The sequence below is a fragment of the Odocoileus virginianus genome, chromosome 6 (assembly GCF_023699985.2).
Source record: "Odocoileus virginianus isolate 20LAN1187 ecotype Illinois chromosome 6, Ovbor_1.2, whole genome shotgun sequence".
In the NCBI taxonomy this organism is placed as follows: Eukaryota; Metazoa; Chordata; class Mammalia; order Artiodactyla; family Cervidae; genus Odocoileus; species Odocoileus virginianus.
The window spans coordinates 19,385,549-19,404,495 of NC_069679.1; the positions used below are offsets into that span (position 1 = coordinate 19,385,549).

Consider the following 18,947-nt stretch of genomic DNA (forward strand, 5'->3'; position numbering starts at 1 on the left):
CATAGCTTTTACTAGACAGACCTTTGTTGGCAAAGTAGTGTCTCTGCTTTTTAATATGCTGTCTAGGTTGGTCATAACTTTTCATCCAAGGAGTAAGCGTCTTTTTATTTCATGGCTGCAGTCACCATCTGCAGTGATTTTGGAGTAAAAAAAAATAAAGTCTCACTGTTTCCACTGTTTCCCCATATATTTCCCATGAAGTGATGGGACCAGATGCCATGATCTTAGTTTTCTGAATGTTGAGTTTTAAACCAACTTTTTCACTCTCCTCTTTCACTTTCATCAAGAGGCTCTTTAGTTCTTCTTCACTTTCTGCCATAAGGTTGGTGTCATCTGCATATCTGAGGTTATTGATATTTCTCCCAGCAATCTTGATTCCAGTTTGTGCTTTATCCAGTCCAACATTTCTCTGTATATAAGTTAAATAAGCAGGGTGACAATATACAGCCTTGAAGTACTCCTTTCCCGATTTGGAACCAGTCTGTTGTTCCATGACCAGTTCTAATGGTTGTTTCTGACCTGCATAGTTTTTGCTATAGTAGAAAGCTAAACCACCTGCTGGTTTAGAGATGGCAGTCCTTTGTAGGAAGTGTGGATAGAAGAAAAGATAAGATCCTCATTAGGTGGTCCTTGCTCTTATTCATCTTTTCCCTTTCCCACAGGGAATCTAAGTTCCAGCTCAATCATTAGCATTGTCTTCTTCCTGACTGGGAGCATCCTCACATCTCACGTGACTCCAGTGTCCAGGCATTAGATGCTTCTGTGTTAAATGAGGAAAATTAATCTGAACAGCTTATCTGAAAGAAGGTCCATTGTGAAATCCAGCCAAAAACCCAAAATAAGTAGGAGTGATATCTGTTAGTGAACGAATTAGGTTATCCGAGGTGAAGCAAATCCAGAAAAGCGGGATCTGGAAGGTTGTGAATGTGCATTCTGGTTCCTAAAAAGCTACATTACTGTGGGTAGAACCAAAGCTGGGTGGTGTTACACAAGAATTGTCATGTAACACAGGAGTAACACAGGGATGGGGGTGAGGTGGGTGATTCTGGGGAGTGACTTGGGGGCTCAGAATCCATTTTTTGCCTAGATTCAAATGTGGGAGTTAGACTTTCAGCCTAAAGTAGAGAATAAAAACAACCCTGTCATGGCCACAAAAAGAATGCAAAATGCCAAATGTGGAAAAAACCCAGCAGCAACTTGCTTAGATAACAAGGTGGACAGAGCACTGAGACAGATGGGGATGGAGAGAGGAAATACACACCATCAGATAGGCTGTTACTTTGGCAATTAGGGGCAAATACTTTGCTAACCATACTGGAAGGAAGCAAAGTCTTCTTATAATAGCAAAATAGATACACAAAAGTAAAGTAAAATGTGTATAATTCTGATATTCATGCATTGTGCTGAGCAGAGTACTAAGTGCTTTATCACATTTTAATTAAAAACAAAAACAGAGAAGTCATATTATGAGGAAAGCACAGATAAGAAAACTGAGGTTTACCAAGGTCTTGTATCTCCAAAATAACCCTGTTAGGAATTGGCAGAACTAAGACATAAACCCTGGTCTCTTTCATTCCAAATACATCCTCTAACCCCACAATTAAACTGAACCTTCTGAAGTGTGTTAGCTTTGATCATTGCTTCCACCTGAAACTATCAAAACATTGTAAGTCAACTATGAAAGTGAAAGTGTTAGTCTCTCAGTCCTGTCCCACTCTTTGTGACCTCTATGGACCATAGCCCACCAGGCTCCTCTGTCCATGGGATTCTCCAGGAAAAAATAATGGAGCGAGTTGCCATGCCCTCCTCCAGGGGATCTTCCCTACACAGGGATCCAACCCGGTCTCCTGCATTGCAGGCTGATTCTTTCCCATCTGAGCCACCAGGAAGGCCCAAATCAACCATACTTCAACATAAAATAAAAATTTAAAGAATAAATAAAATGTGTCAGTTTTGGAAACAAGAGCCTTGGGAACAGGATATGACTAGGATCAGCTACAACATTTACGGGACTCTGTGCAAAGTGAAAATGTGAGGTCCCTTTTCAAAAATTACCAAAAATAGCGAGAGAGGCAGCAGAAAGTATGAAAGCACAAAGTGTGGGCCTTCCTCGCTGGGGCCCTGTATAACTATGCAGGCCACATGCCCATGAAGCTGCACTTGGATTTGCCATTCATTTGACTGTGGAACTGAGACGCAAGGTGGGCCGTTTAAGGAACACGAACTAGGCAAGAGAAGAGGAATCCAGTGCATCCATAAGAGAGAACATTAGCCTCCCTTTTCCCAGCCTCCTTCATCAGCTGAAAGTGGAAACGTATATAGGAAGTACATTTCATTGTATTTGTAGTTTGTGACATATGGATTATACAGTAAAATAAATGTAGAATTCAATTTCTCTCCTTGTTTCACAAAGTTCTTAAGTTATACAACTATTCCAGTGCTCTTCTCTGGACTAAGTCCTTCCTGACCATGGCTAGCAAGATTCTGGTGACCCAGGTGTGTGAAACTAGGTAAACTGTCCTGTCCCACTCCCACGCCTCGCTAGTCCTCTCCCACAGGTGTGGCTTTTGTCAGCTGTGTGGTGTGATTTCAGGCCCAGAAGAGGCCACATATACTACACACGATTTACGGGTAAGCCCCTGCAGCCCTCACACACCCTCAGTTTGTGCAGAAGGGACTGAAGCACAGAAGTGAGGCGGTCTCGCACCTGATGCGCTTTCATGAACGCCGTGCTCCCGGGGCAGAACCATGAAGCTGTCAAACTTGGGTACAAATCACTTCTCTCTGCAGCTCCTCTCACCTACCAGCCCCCCATTTCTGCCTAGTGTGCAGCCTCCTCAGGGGCCCTTTATTCCCACTATTCCTTCACCTCCTTCAGATTGGCTCATTTCCCCATCAAGCCCAGACCTGCCTCATCCCTTCTCTCAACAGGTCGCAGCTGACTTCCCTTTTACTCTCAGGGTTGTCCTATGTGATTGGCCAGGAGGAAATTAATCTCCTGCCCTCATTTGTGCTAAGACTAATGGTTAACACTAATTTGATGGATTGCTTTCACCTTTCAATTCCTTAGCTCAAGGATGAGTGATGAGGGTCCACTAGGTACCCAGGCTGAAGCTTTGCAAGCGATATCTTCAACAGAGGGGCTATTCCTGCTGTCTTTGACTGACATTGACAAGAGCGTACTTATTTCACAGACAGAAAAGTCCTGCTCCGTGAGAGGCAAGTGAAAAAAAGCAGCAGGCAATAAATGTGTGTTCACTGTTAAAGGAAAACTTCAATGATACAGGGTTTGCTTACCAAATGTGGAAGGTAAAAAGAGAGATAATTAATGTTGAAGATGAAGTGAAACTGACAGTTATACAGTGCAAGAGAATAAACTGGTACATATATTCTGGAAGGAAGTTTGGCAGTTTGATGGTGATGATTAAACTGTACAAACACATATATGTACACACATTATATAAACAAATGTTGTATATATGTATGCATGTGAGCATGCTCAGGCACTTCAGTCGGATCCAACTCTTTGTGACCCTTTGGACTGTAGCCTGTCAAGTTCCTCTGTCCTTGGGATTCTCCAGGGAATACTGGAATGGGTTGCTATAGCCTCCTCCAGGGGAACTTCTGGACCCAGGGATCGAATCTGTGTCTCTTGAGTCTCCTGCATTGCAGGCAGATTCTTTACCCACTGGGCCACCTAGGAAGTCCATGTGTGTGTGTGTTTGTGTGTATATATATATGTGTGTGTGTGTGTCTACATACATGCATGTATATATATACATATACACACATGTATATATACATACATACAAATACTTGAGGGACTTAGATGTCAGCCAACAGTGCCCTGTGGAGTCTGACCCTGTCTGCCTCTCCAGTCTCATGTCCCCTCCTCCTTCCAGCTCTGAGTCTATCCACACTGGCTTCTCTCAGCTCCACAACACATCTCATGTTCCCTGCTGCATGTTATTCTTTCTGCCTGGGTGGTTCTTCATCCATGTTTTCACCAATCATTTCTTGCTCATCCTACAGACCTCAGTTTAAGAGTCACCTCCCCAGGAAGCCTTCTCAGACCACCACTCCTCTCCCTGGACCCCCTAAGACTGGACAGACTCCCTTAGACTCTACTTTTAGGGACCATATTCCTTTCCTTGTGTTACTTAGCCTAGTAAGTCTTGATCCTCTCCTTTTTGTGGTTATATTGTTCATCTGTCTCCTCTGGTGAACTGTAAGCTCAAAGAGAGCAGGTGTGTGTTCACCTTTCCATTTTTGGTGCTTAGAAAAGGACCTGGTATTTAGGAGGGGCTCAAGAAAATATTTGTGGATTAAATAAGTAAATGAGATTAAAATCCACTTTAATTTTCTCCTTTGTACTTTCTTGAATTTTTCAAATTTCAACAATCCTGGGATACTTTTATAATAAAAAGACAATCATTTTTTAAAAGCTTTTCCTTTCCTTTGAGGCTGCAGCTGTCCTCTGCAGAGCCTGCTGCCTTTGGCACTGATTCCTCTGACTACTACTGTTCTGGGCTAGCCTGAGCCATGGAACAGGATTACGCTGCATTGTCTGAAATTCTTCCCCAGCTGGAGACAGTCTTCCCTGCCCATCGCCTCTGAGTTATTGGCCACAAAGCAGAGGCTCTGGACTCCTGCTGTTAGATCTTTCCTGCCCTCAGAGGTGCAGCCTGGTTGCTCCCATGACTCAGCAGATGACTCTTGACAAAACTGTGTGCGAAGAGTGTCTTGCCAGCTAACAATGAGACAGTGGGGTTTGACTGAGTTCAAGCTCTGCTCTAGTGTCTGAGGATATATCTCTTGGCATGAAACCCATCACACATCACTCCACTCCCCTCCCCTTTATTAAAAAAAAAAAACCCAAAACCTACAGTTATTATGACTTTTCCTGTTGAGTCAAACCTTATCTTTTCCAGGGAATTAATATGAGAGAGTTAATGGTTTCAGTTTGAGACTCAAGTTCCTACTTTCTTCCTACAAGCTGACAGCATAAATGCAATAATGGTTGTAGCTTAGTGAGAGTAATTTCTCCATATGGCACTTCAGGTGGCATTTGAGATATTTTTAATGCTTCTGGCAGGCAAGTTAAAAAAAAAATCTTTGCAGCCTGTTAATATTTTACCAGCCTCCACACATGCTCACCTGTACATGGCAACATTCCAAGGATTATTTGTCATTTCAAATCCTTTTTGGAATGAGTTGGAGAATAAATAAATACGGATGATGCATCAGAAGGGATGGAGCCCCCTCAGTCTAAACAGCTATGATTCTGGTGGTCTAAATGGGGGTATAAGTATAATATCACTGTTTATTTAAGTTCTGGTTTTCCATGGCTGATTGATGTTTTCTCAGACTGTGAATCCACATTAGAGGACAAAGTTGCAGCACAAAGCCTTGTTTTTCTGTGTCTGAGATCCCTGGATATGCTACAGAGATTGGCATCTTAGCACCATGGAGTATTTTCAGGAAATTTGGGGGTGATGAGCAGTTAACAATTGACAGAATAGCATCTATATTAGGATGAATGTGGCAGCAGGCAAGATGCATTTATCCGTTGTTGAGATGAAAAGCTGATTACACAGCCGAGGGCAAATGAGGTGGAAACATCTTGGAGATTAGGTTTGCTCCCTGTGTCCTACATTTCAGAGGGATGCGATCATTGGTTTAATGTTTCCCATGGACAGCTTTTCTCAGAGTTGAAATAAAGACAAAATCTATCCTGGAGAATGTGGCATGTAGAAATTCAGCTCAGTCAGGACAAAGAGCAACATTTAAAATCAATGGTCCTATGGTTGGCATTCTCAAATAATTGTGTCACCCCCTTTCTGGGACAGGGGAGGACACTGAGATTCAGACTGATTAAGGTGGTTTGGGCCACATCGTGTACTGAAAGTGTAAACCCTTTCTAGAATGATGTTATGCGGCTGTATCCTGTCAGAGCACAGTCCTTCTGTTGAAGGGCAAATCCATTCCCCTGGGAATGCTCACTGGGGGGCTCTTCCTACTCGTGTTCCCGTCACGTCTTCCAGAATGCACCTGCAGTGTCTAATCCCCACGTTCACTCCAGCTGGTCTCCCCTTGGCATCCACACAGGAGATCCACAGATGCCTGTTCTCTGACATCAGTTCTTCAATACAAGAAACTCCTTGCTTCTGCCTGGTCACATGATGGGAGGGTGGGATATGGGACTCAGCCGCAGATGATGCCACCTGCCACATCTCATCTCTTTGTTCCCTGTCTAGAGTGGCATCTTTCTGAAGGGAGCCACCAAAATGTCTATGTCCTTTTCTCTGTGCCTGCCTTCTCTGCTTCTTTTTCAAATACTTCTGATTTTTCTTTGCCACTGAGGTCACCTACCTCCGGGAAAGAGAGAGATGCAATTAAACATAGTGGATCACTTATTTTATGCAAGGCATGATGGCGATAAAGGATTTCCCTGGTGGCTCAGACAGTAAAGAGCCTGCCTGCAATGCAGGAGACCTGGGTTCGATCCCTGGGTCAGGAAGATCTCCTGGAGAAGGGAATGGCTACCCACTCCAGTATTCTTGCCTGGGAAATTCCATGGACAGAGAAATTGGCAGGCTAAGTTCATGGGGTCACAAAGAGCCAGAAATGACTGAGCGACTAACACGTGGGGATAAAGAGGTAAAGCACTGCCAATCCTCTCCCTCAAGTTGCTTTGAACCCAAAGGAGGGAACAAATATTAATATGTCTGCAGCCCTTTGAGGGATGAGGGGATAAGAGAAGTGCAAACAATGTGCTACAGAAGCATAAGACTGGACATGAATTCTGACAGGGGAGGAAGGAAGGCTTCAAGGAGGAAGTGACTTGTAAGCTGAAGCATATTGGAGGAAGGAACTGCTTATTTCATTCTCTGAATGGAAGCGCTTAGTGGTTGACCTGACATCCGTGGTTTTTATTGACTATAGCAGGTCACAGTAAGACTGAGAAGCATCAGGTATAAAGAGGATCCATCTGAAGATCCATCTATCATTCTTGGAAGAAAGGGATGGTTTAATCTTTTGAGAGAAGTTAATGATCGGTGAACACTAGTAACGTTTCTTTCTGTTACAGTTTATGGTGGAAGCATAATTGAACAGGTACATTGCAGATGTTCCCCTCCCCAGTCCAAGGTCAGGAGTAGTCATCTTTGGGCATTAAGCTGCTTGAGTTATTAAATACATTTTACACTAACAGTACTTGAGTGCATAGGAATCACCTGGGATATTTTATGAAACTGCAGCTTCCAATTCTGGGGTGGCTCTGAGATTCTGCATTTCCAAGAAACTTCAAGGTGAGGTTGACCTGATGACACATTGATTGGAGTGAATGTCATTATCTCATTTCACTAGAAGTGAACTAGGAGGTAATAAAGAGAGTTTTGGAACTGATGGGGAGTTAGATAAAAACCTTCCACCAATACTAAGGGCTTAAAAAAAGACATGTAAACATTACATGAAGCCCAAATAGGCAGGAACCATCTTTTGTATTTTCTTGCTTCCCTTTAGAAAGTGGAGTACTTTGATAAACTGACCAAATTCAGTATTTTAAAATCCATACCACATATTTCAGAGAGGGGAGCATTTCTATGGGGCTTATTAGAAATAACTTCTTCCCTTAGGGAGGCAGAATGGTGTATTGTAAAAATGTGGGCCTCTGGGTCTGAAGGATTTGGAATGAAGACTTTCTGAACTGTGTAACCTCAAGTGAGTTTCTCTCTGATCTCAGTTTCTTATCTTTGGAATGAGGATAATACTCACCTTGCCAGGTTGCTGTGAAGACTGGCAATGATGTTTACAAAGTGATCTCTTCAAGCCTGATCTAGACTGTGTGTCCTCAACTCAGCTGTGCTTCATCGAGGTCATGAAATTGGTTTTATTGAAATGGACACTCTCAGAGTCTAGTACAGCCACTAACGTTTATTAGGCACTTAGTAATTGCTTATTAAACAAGGAGCACATAGAACCCTAAATGTCTATATCACTAACCTGTTAATTAGTATGCACCTTTCTATTATCTACAACATTGAACTTAATTTATATTTTGTCTTTATAAATAAATTTTTGAAAAAATATTTTTCTTTCTCTTTAAGTCACTTCCTACACACTCCTCCCTCCCAAGTTTAGAGCAATTTACATATTTCTGAGTTTGACTAAAGGTTAGAATAGGATTTATTAATCTCTCCAGGGAGCTTTTGAAACAATGCTGGAAAAAGACTTTTTTCTTTCCAGGACTAAGCTCTCATGGTCATGTTATTATCATGTTGGTTTACTTTAAAAGATTCCTGCTTCAGTTAAAATCTAGTTACGTTCAAGCCCTGGAAAAGTTTACTCCCTCCCCATCAATATCAAATCCATTTGTGTTCTATGAGCAAAGCTAACTTGCAGTTGCTCCTAACACATTTCAGAGGTGATGCTTCACTCTTGGAAGTGCTTCTGAACAAAGTTTCAAAAAGTGTGAGAATTGGGTCCCTCTAAGAAGGCAATGACACCCCACTCCAGTACTCTCGCCTGGAAAATCCCATGGACGGAGAAGCCTGGTGGGCTGCAGTCCATGGGGTCGTGAAGAGTCGGATATGACTGAGCGACTTCACTTTCACTTTTCACTTTCATGCACTGGAGAAGGAAATGGCAACCCACTCCAGTGTTCTTGTCTGGGGAATCCCAGGGACGGCGGAGCCTGGTGGACTGCCGTCTATGGGGTTGCACAGAGTCGGACACGACTGAAGTGACTTAGCAGCAGCAGCAAGATAGTTTTTCAGGTTAAAAAATAAAGTTTTAAAGTAATGAGTAGTGTCAATGTTTTCTGTTCTTCTTCTAAATGATAATAATGGGCTTTAAAAAGAAGTACTGACTCAATTCCTAATTCATTATAAGATCCTGGGACAGTTACTTGACCTTGGCCTTGGTGTTCTTATCTAAAAGGTGGAATTTACACAAGATAGATGTATAGATTGAAGGAGATAACTAAAAAGTGCCTATCAGTGTTTGACTAATATAAGTAAGAATACATCACATAAACTATTATCTAGAAAAAAATTTGAAGAATAAAAATCACTTTAAAATATCTTTCCAATTTTTTCACATTTATTTATGAGTTGAACAGAATATTATCTGCACAGAATTTGTTTGGGATAGAATGCTCTTCTGAAGTCCCGGAAGGATGATACATTTTGCATTTATCAGGAAGCAGATTAAAGGCAATGCCCCTTCTTGTCCACCCACTTGGAACAGATAGGCCATCCAAATCACAGAGCAAATCACCGTATCATTCAGGCTTCAAATCCTCTTATGAACCGTTTTAGAGTAGCTCATTCCAGTAATAATTACATTTATTTATGGGAAAAATAATTTATCTTGGCATTAAGTACGCTGATTCTCCAGCACAGAACGCCAGCAAGCAGGTACCCTCCACTGTGAGGCCTCTTGACATCCGGACTCAGTCTTCCCTTCCGGAATTGCGAAGTCCCCTTGTTCAGATTTTTGCCCAAAGCTGGTTAGCTCTTATTTTCAAGTGGTCAAAGCAATTTACCTGCCATGGATTCTGGCTAAAAAGCAATATGGATGCAGAACTGGGAGTGTGAGGGAAACTAACATAAAGAGCTTGTGTTTCCCTGTAGATTCTATTTCTAGAGTTTTCTGCTTTGACTCCTTTTAGCACTTACGATCTGGGGTTGCTAGGGTTGCAAGGGCACTGGCCATTGACCTGATCACTGGAGCAGCACAGCCTTGTGGGGTCTCCGAGGCGTGGGAATCTCAGAAACCGTGGTTGCCATGGACCCGCTCCCTTCCCCCCATTGTTTCGAATCAGTCTAGGGCGTGCACCTGAGAGGCAACCTAGAGCAGGCAAGCTGGGGACACGGGGCCAGCGATTGGCTGTTGCCCTTGCGGTCTACCTTAGATCTAGCCTTGAGACCATCACCTCCTACCCAGGAGCCTGGATATGCGTTGCCCAATAATCTTGCCGCTCTGCTCCTGATTGGGCGCTGTAGCCTTCCGCCCCACCTTGCTATCCGCCCTCCAAGGAGCCGCTACGCGTTTCCATTGGTCATCAACCCTGCCGATCAGTCCATAGCTTACCTCCCCCAAACAGCCCGTCGGGCGAGCGCGTGCTAGGGAGGCGGGGCCTCACGTTTGGGGGTGGGGCGGGGGCGGGGCCTCGACGGAGGCCGGCACAGCGGCAGCTTCAGGCTCTCGCTCTCGGACTGGAGCGCAGCATCCTCGCTGCGGCTACCGCTGCTGCACCTGGTCAGGTAAAGAGAGCCTTGTCCGTCCCGCTGGCGGTCTGCCCCGCCTCTTCTTCCCGACCAAAGGTTGCCTGCTCCGCCTCCTGAGACTATAAGGGCTCTAGGACAGAGGCGTCAAATCTGTTTTGCCCGCTTACCTTATCTTTCTCCCCTGCTGCGTCCGTTCTTCCAGCTCCGCAACTAAGAGGTTCCTAAGTGCGTTGTTGGGCCCTCCACCCGGGTCTTCCTAACGCTCCTCATTACAGAACTGTCTGTTAACTCCCAGCCCTCCCGACCCGCCAGCGCTGTCTCGTTCTCACCTCGGCACAGGCAGGGTGGAAGGGCGGGTGGGGGAGGGAGCGATGCAGCGCTGCATTTTGAAGCTGGATGTGTTTAGTTCTGAGGGGGAGTACTTAAGTGGGGCTCGTTTGGGAACGGAAGTTGCTTCCTGGTTTTGATTGGGAGTGACTAGAAGGCTATCTGTTGCTGCTTTGTGCTTATATTTATAGGTGGCATTCACCATCAGTATTTTCTTCTTTCATCATCATCATCAACAGCACCACGACCACTGCCATCAACATTTCCTTCCATCAGAGCTCTTCAAGTTCTGCAAAAGCAGACTCTGTTCAGGCATGTAAGTGTTGACCCCCAAATAATAAGCAATGACCTTGCCCCACCTGAGGCCAGAGCCAAGTACTCCTTTAACTCAAGGACAAGTAGCTAGGAACGGAGTTGAATGGGAGGAGTTTCTTTATCCCCCTTTGGGTTGTTGAGATTGCCACAAAAAAACCCTTTGTTTTAAACATTCACACTACTGCTTGCTGGCTCCTGGAGAATTTGACATTGGTATTGGCATTCATACATTCGTGGTGGGCTGAATGCAGAGTCGTGGACCAGTGATACAGGCCTGTGCAGTACGGAGGCTTCAGTCGTGGAGAGGTGAATGCTCAGATTCCTTAGAGGACCAGGTCAGGTAGTTTAGCGTCTGACTTTCTTCTGCAGTGGCTCTGTATGGGGTATGTGCCATCATGTGCACATCTTCTTGGGGACTGAAGCTCCTGGGGAGAGATTTATGTTATGGGCACGCTGTTGGTTTTCAACTATCGTTGCTCAGCTGTTCTTAGGGCTAACCCCAAGATCACTTGGCTCTCATGCTTCTTAACCATTAGGAGGAAAGACAGCAAAGCTAAGGGTTGCATATCAGATTAACTCATTATGGAAGACAGTGCCTTAAAAGTATTATGCAAGTCCTAGATCTTCTTGGTCAGCCATATATAATCATTAGTCTTGTTTTTCTCAACTGTTTATAGTGCAGGAGGACCCATGAATGAAATGCCTTTAGATACCTGTAGGAGCAGAGGAGCAGAGGGTCATCCCTGGAGGAAAACAATGGATAGAAGTTGGAAGGCAGTACATCATAATGCTTAAACTTAGAGACCTGTCACATGGGTTCATGTCCTGATTCAACCACTTGCTAGCTGAGTGCATTTTGGCAAGTCACTAACCTTTTGAATTTTAGCTTCTTGTCTATAAAATGAGGATAATATTACCTGCCTTATAGGGGATGTTGTTAAAATGCTCAGTAGTTCCTGACACATTGTGAATGAAGAATGAATGTACATTTTGTTAATAATACTTACCCACAAGGATAATAAAGGCCAGTGTTCTGTCCCTAAAAAGTACATTTTTACCCCATTGTCTTTCTCCCTCCTTTTTTGGTCTCAGAGATGATCCCAGGGGGATGGCACTCTTCAGGCTCCTCATAAGACTCTATCTTAGAGAAGTGGCATGTGTTTGGACAGATATTTCTCTCTCCACCTGAGAAGATGCTGAGCAAGCTCTGTTAAGACACATTAGAGATGTAGCTTTAGAGAAGGTGTTTGGACCTCTGGGCCTGTCCTAGGTTGCTCATTTTCCCCAGGGTGTTCAGTGCACTGACTTGGTAAATTGCACTTTTCACAGAATCACTAGTGAGTGCATTGGCTTCTGCCCAGAAGAAGCAAAACTACTTCAAAAATGCCCCTGGGAATAGAAGAAATTCTAACTTGCCAGCATGGAAGAATTTGTATTTTACAGTATTTTTGTTCTCTAAGAATAGTGTGTTTTTCTTTGTTCATGTAAAAAGTATGGACATCTTTGCGGTTTAGTTTTCTTTTGTAGAAGGAGAAGTTAACAGGCTTAACTGCTCTTGGGGATACTTTGAAATTTAGAGTATATTATCAATATTCATTAGGGTATTTTCTGTTGTATAGGATGGAAACCCAGCTAGAAAGAATTCTAAGCAAAAATGAACACTGTGGCTAATATAACTGAGCCATGACCAGACTCTAATGTTGTGGTGAGGAAGTTGGTCTACGCCCAGCTTCTGAGATTTGAATGCTTTTCTGGTTGTTAGCTTGCATTCTGTTTCTTTATACCTTTGAATTCTTTTATTTCTGCCCTTATTTCTGTCTTGGCTTTTTCCTTCCTATCACAGGCCTTGTCTTCTCAGTGCCTTCATAATGTCTACATTCACATCCATCTTGCTCTGTAACCTGAGGATAATCCCCTTCTCCTTATTTCCATAGTGAATCCACAGGGAAGAACTGTGATCCATCAGTCCTTGGTAACAGACTTAACTGTTTAGAATGAAGGTCTTGGCTAAGAGGATGGGATCCTTTGGGTCCTATGATTGTCTGGGGGCATATCTGCTTCTTTACTCTCTAGACATAAAATTGGTAGAGCTGTCCCCAAAATAGGAGGGTTGGGAAGAATGGGAACAGACTAGAGCTTGATGTGATGAAGGTAAATATCCTTGATAGAGGATTCAGAAACACTCCTCTCCTGCCTCACATGTGGCAATTCAAAATCATTTTATGTTAAAGCTTTGGACTCATGCCTGTCATCCCAGGCAGTGGTATTTTAGATGATCTTGCCCTTAATGGTTTTCTTATTAAAACCTGATGTGTATAATTGTGAAAATTTATCAGAAATATTTAATACTATACAGTGATTCTACTGTTGGTAGATCATGTTTGGGGATTGCTCATAGCCTCTTGCTGGGACTTTGTTTAACAGGAGCATTATTTTTAGAGGCACTGTGTTAAAAATCACCTTTATTCTCAGCAGGTCCCAGCCTGTGGGTTGTTGAAGTTATAGCCATTAATCTGATTTGCTTGATCTTGTAAAGATGCTAAACCATGGGAATTGTATCCTTACAGAGCAAATATGAGCTTGCACCAACAGGCTGGCCATGGGAGGGAATTGAAACATCCCTGTGTTTAGTGTCTGTGTAGAAGTGCTAACGAAGCAGTCGTCTGTATGCCCTGTAATATAACTGCTAGAGTGGAAAGATGGAAAGGAGGCTAAGAACTTCCTTACCTTGTCAACATATGAAAGCCAGCCTCTGGGAAATGGACTATTCCCTCCCACTTAGTTTTCTCAAGTTCTCTGGCTAGATGTGTAATGAGTCCCTGAAGAATCTTTATTTCTATATTTCTTTAGATTTTCAACACCTAATACCAGAGTTTTGTATGAGTCTAGGGTAGGCCAGAGAGTTGGTCTTCCTTTAGGCCACTTCGACTCACTGTTTTCCTGAAATGTCCTCTGTAATTCACCTCTGCAGAAAGCAGGCTATTGGCTAGGTTTTTTGTTCTTGGTTTTTTGTTTTTGTTTTTTTAAACCAATTCATCTATATCCTTACCTTAATTGAAACTGACCTGTATTATGTTCCATCTTATTAGGGCTGTATCTGTTTCTCCTTTCTAAATTGTCAGATCATTCTTGAAGACCAACATCTTTCAAATTAAATGCATTTTACCTTGGTCTTCTGAGTCACAGACTATTGGGGGAAATATTTTGGAGGGAGATAGAATTTTTTTTTAACAAGAGAAAAATAAACAGAAGTTTATTAGGATGTGTGTGGAGCTTACATGTGGGAAGACTCAGACATGAGTTACCCCAAGGGGCAGTTAGAACCTGGGCTTGAGATCATTTTAGGTTAAAGGAAAAGGAATCTGGGGCTTCTGGGTGGGCGAGGCAAGTTATGAGAAAGTAACCTGGAAAAGTTTTGGTAAACGAGGGTTGTTTGATAAGGTTATGCAGATTTCAGTCTGATTTCTCCATTGGTAAGAGTTGAGTTCTCTGGAGAAGGAAATGGCAACCCACTCCAGTGTTCTTGCCTGGGAAGTTCCATGGACAGTGGAGACTCACAGGTTACAGTCCAGAGCGTTGCAGAGAGTCAGGCACGACTAAATAACAACTGCAGACAGTAATCGCCTTAGGGATGATTTAACTGGAGCATTGTTTTAAAAATAAACTTTTTATTTGGAAACAATTTGAGATTTACAGAAAAATTGTAAAGGCAGTACAGAGAGTTCCCATAGGCCCCACACTCAGTTTCCCATATTAGTAACATCTTAAGATTCCTTACATTACTATGGTATCTTTGTTACAACTAATCAGTGAATATTGAAAAAAAATTTTTAAAGAGTTCTCTGTGTGAGAGAAGGAAATACCTTTCTCAAACAGAAATATCTTACACAAATGTAAATTTCCTTATAAAAGGAAAACATGTGCATTGGTTTTAGAGCTTTCCTGCATCTGCTGGTGCTCAGTGGGTTTTTTTTTTGTTGTTGTTGTTGAATTCAGTGGTATTTAACTCAAAATAATCCATATGCCAAAGAGGCATATTTTGCAGTAGCATATTCTGGTACCCCTTATTCTGCCCTTTAACACTTCATTTTTTTTTTTTAAGAAGCTTTATATATCAAGATTGAGCTGGTAGCTGTAGGAGATTCTGGTTAGGGTTTGTGAGATTAGAGATGCACAAAGGGAGAGAGAAAACAAGAATAACAACACAGATTGGAACAATCTATGAGAAAGAAGAAAAGGACAGATTTAAAGCATTGCCCTGGTTCACTGAGTCGTTCTCTCAGTCCTGGAACAGGTCAGTTCAGTTAAACAGTTGTGTCTCGTTTCAGGAGGTGGTAGAGTAGGTGGGAGTAAGGTGACCCCTAAGTTAGGCCTCTATACAGTGTGATAAATGCTCCACTTAGTAAGGGACGTTTCACTGGAAATGAGGAGAAAACCAAGATTAATGGTTAGAACAAACTCTAAACCCAGTTTTTGAGTCCAGAGGGCAGTTGGGTCAAAAAGATTTCTAGATACTGGGCTTGAAGCATCCTTGAATGGTAGAACGAGGACAGGCAGTGTCAATTTGATGAATTTCCTGGTTTGCAGTTTCTGCGTCCCTGGTGATGGCATGGGGTATTCCAGGGAATTTTCTGAGCACCCTATCCAGCAACCAGAATGAAGATTGGTAGGCAGGACTTTTTAATATTTGTGTGGGTCATCAGAATGTAGGCATTAAAGGATGAGCAACAAATGCAGTCAGAAGGCTGACCAAGGGGCAGGTGGTAGATAAGGCTGTAAGTGCAGGGCAGGGGACACATTATGTTGCTTGCTGTTATTGTGGTTTTGTTGCCAAGTTGTGTCCAACACTGCCATCCCATGGATTGTAGCACACCAGGCTTCCCTGACCACTGTCTCCTGGATTTTGCTCAAACTCATGTTCATTGAGTCAGTGATGCCATCCAACCATCTCATCCTCTGTCGTGCCCTTCTCCTCCTGCCCTCAACCTTTCCCAGCATCAGAGTCTTTTCCAGTGAGTTAGCTCTTCGCATCAGGTGACCAAAGGATTGGAGCTTCAGCTTCAGCATCAGTCCTTCCAATGCATATTCAGAGTTGATTTCCTTTAGGATTGACTGGTTTGATCTCCTTGCAGTCCAAGAGACTCTCAAGAGTCTTCTCCAACACCACAGTTCTGTCAAGGTATTAGTGCTGCCATCCCAGTAGGAGCTTTTTAGCACATTTTTGTGAAAGAAGCACGAAGAACACAAGATGTCCTGCAGACTAGTATTTAAAAATCCAGCCAACGGATAAGGGCATGGCTGCTCTTCTTTAGCTATGGTTCCCTTGTTTTTGTTGATTTTTTTCCCCTCTCTTTCTCTTTTATTTATTTTTTGCTGGTTCTGTTTTTGCCCATATGAGTGTCTGTTCACACTCATCCAGGCTAAGATGGTTTCTTCGGTGATTTCCTCTGTGAAACATGGCAGGAAAAACATGGATGTTTCAGAGAGAGGAGACTCTGTCTACTTCTCAGGAGAAGCTCACCCCCGTGGTCCACTCACCATGGTAGTTTTGGTAAACTGTACAGTTTCCCAAACCTGGACATTTGCACAAGTGAAGTTCCAGTGAGATTCTCTGAAAGAGCAGCATTGCCTGTGGCCGAGAGGAAACCCTTCAGAGCAGCACATAGAGGGTCACGGAGCTGCTCCTGCTCCCCGAGACCTCTTTCCAGTGTTGTGGATTCTCTTGAGTCTTACGTTCTGGTTTTCTGATCTCCAGTGCTGTCAAGATTGCTGAGCTAGAATGGGGAATGTATTGTGGAATGACAAGTGCTCTCTCAGTGTTGCATGGTCTTGTTCTTCTAGGGCAAATGTAGTTATGTTGAATGTGTTCAGTCCCTGGGGGACACAAATAAAATCTTTGTCAACCTTTTTCAGAGGGTCCATTGCAGCACTGATCTACTGACTGATTGAAAGCTCATCCCTGTGGTCTTAGCTCTGTGAGTACTTGTAAAGCCAATATCTCACTATTATACCATGGAGTCCGTATAGCTTGCTGATGCTCTGTTCTGGGAAAAATATCATCAGTCTTTTCCAAGAGCAGGCAGTGAGTATGAGTGTGTGTTCCTCTGTGCCCATCCTGTGCTTAATATAGGGCACTTAAACTCCTTCCCTTGGTTACCTCTGGGCAGTAGGTAAGTGTACTATACTTCTATGTATAGATGAGCAAATCAGGGTTAGGAGAGGTTACCATGCTTTTGAAGGATATGGCTATTAATGGAACTGGGTAGTATTTACCCTACCTGCTGGACTTGCAGTCTGCCTTCTGTCTGTGTCTTCTAAGCCATAGAGAACATTCCTAGCTTTAATTTTTTTTAAATTTTCAAAGCAGAATAAACCATAAATATAGTGCGGTTTCTGGGTATGGATTCAGTAAAAAGCAGGAGTTGCTGTTTTTAGGCATTAAAATGATTTTTCTTTCTCTTTTTAGATAAAGCAGCCACTTTAGAAAATTTTCTAAGCCTAGTTCATATTCAAAAAGCTTTGCAAATAATTTTGTTAAAAGCCTACAAGTCTGCAGAAAACAGAATTCATCTGCAGAACTGGCATCCATCCTGTCCCCGTTTGCCAACGTCCTTGTCTCCTTGTATCTCTGTTTCTACTGTAGCGTCTTCTACCTTCCACTACAGGAGATCAGCTGGGCTTCTGAAGCCACTCTTTCCTGCCTACCACCCCTCAAACAAATATGAAGAGGGCACATCTCATGTAATAAGGGGAGATTGTCTTTGTGTTAAGGTCACTTTCTGATCTGTCCTAAGCTGGTTCTGATTTTTTTTTAACGCTCTGAAAACAAAGGTTAACTTTACTTTTCATGATGATTTGAAGACCCAAAACTCCATGATACCTTAGTGTTATAAAGTTGACACAGTGGAAAAAAAAAAATGTGTCCTGTCTCCTTTACAAATCTTGTACCCAGGTTATTCTCTAGGCAAGTGACAAGATATTTTTCTAATTGTACAGTGGAGAAAACTGAGATAGGGAGGTAAGAAGTGACTTGGTCAAGGTCACCCATGGTCAGCAGCACAGCCAAAAATAGATCCAGGTCACCAGACTCCCTGGGCTTTCTTCATTACATCACTCAACCTCTCTTCAGGAAGAGACAGCCCTGCCAACCACACAAATGAAAGGATAGTCAACTCTCAGCCTCTATTTTGGGGGCTTGGTCTTTTTAAAAATGTTACATTGAATTAAATCATACAGCGATACCTGCTAAATTGCAGCACTGTTAGCAGGATTTACTATCTTAACTAAGGCAGAATTAGTTAAGAAAAGCAGAATTCTATATCTATAGTCAATAATACTGTAGTGTGCATTTAATTTAAGAAGGTAGATTGCTCATTGTGTTCTTATCAAAATAAATAAAAAATTATAAAAAGATAAAATTCTGATATCACAGTCAAAAACTGGGCAAATGACAAAATGAAAGGGGGAGATAGCTGAAGACTCCCAAGTGGTTGCTAGGAGCTTGTGCTCAATTCGCATCTGAGAAGGAAGAAATTCACAGAAGAGGAGAGAAGGGGTATGTTGTCTAAGATGACACATATAGAAGTGTGGCATGGACCCAGGAGAATAGCATCAGGAAAACCAAGGTCGTGAACAAGAAGATTTGAAAAAAGTTGCTTAGGCAGTTTTTATAAGAGAAGGTTTTTAACAGTGCGATCAGGCAATGATGTATAGATTCTGCTGCTTGAATAAGATGAGGTCAGAGTTCACAGAGAGGGAGGAGGCAGAGCTACTCAATTCTCATTTTCTCCTGTCTTCCTTTCAAGTGAGCAGATGAGAGTCTCCATCTACAGGGACAAGTATATAAAAATATCTCATTTCTTTATTATTTTTTTTTTCAAACCATGTTCATGTCTGTTTCAAGCCTCTTCCTTCTGGGAGGAAGGAAGTCTTAGGAAAGACTTATTCTCAGTCCTCCTTAGGGTCATAGACAGGTAATCCCAGAGCTATGGCAAGGCTCCAGGGGGCTGACACAGTGGAGCAGCATGGGGAGAGGGGACCCTCTGGTCCCTGAGCATCTGATCACACAGTTTA

At 42.8% G+C, this 18,947-nt stretch overlaps 1 protein-coding gene across 10 annotated transcripts in view; it reads left to right on the plus strand.

The window, feature by feature from the left end:
- Positions 1–9,775: 9,775 nt before the first annotated feature.
- FMN1 (formin 1) overlaps positions 9,776–18,947 on the plus strand; it is a 475,676-nt gene continuing 466,504 nt past the window's right edge. For 4 of the 10 annotated variants that reach the window (XM_070468949.1, XM_020913647.2, XM_020913642.2 and 1 more), the window contains exons 1-2: positions 9,806–10,268; positions 10,751–10,875. The gene's annotated coding sequence lies outside the window, so the exon portion shown is untranslated. Of the gene's footprint in view, positions 10,269–10,750; positions 10,876–16,787; positions 16,850–18,947 lie in introns of all 10 variants that reach the window. The other 6 variants (XM_020913651.2, XM_070468950.1, XM_020913638.2 and 3 more) reach the window with 5 other exon arrangements.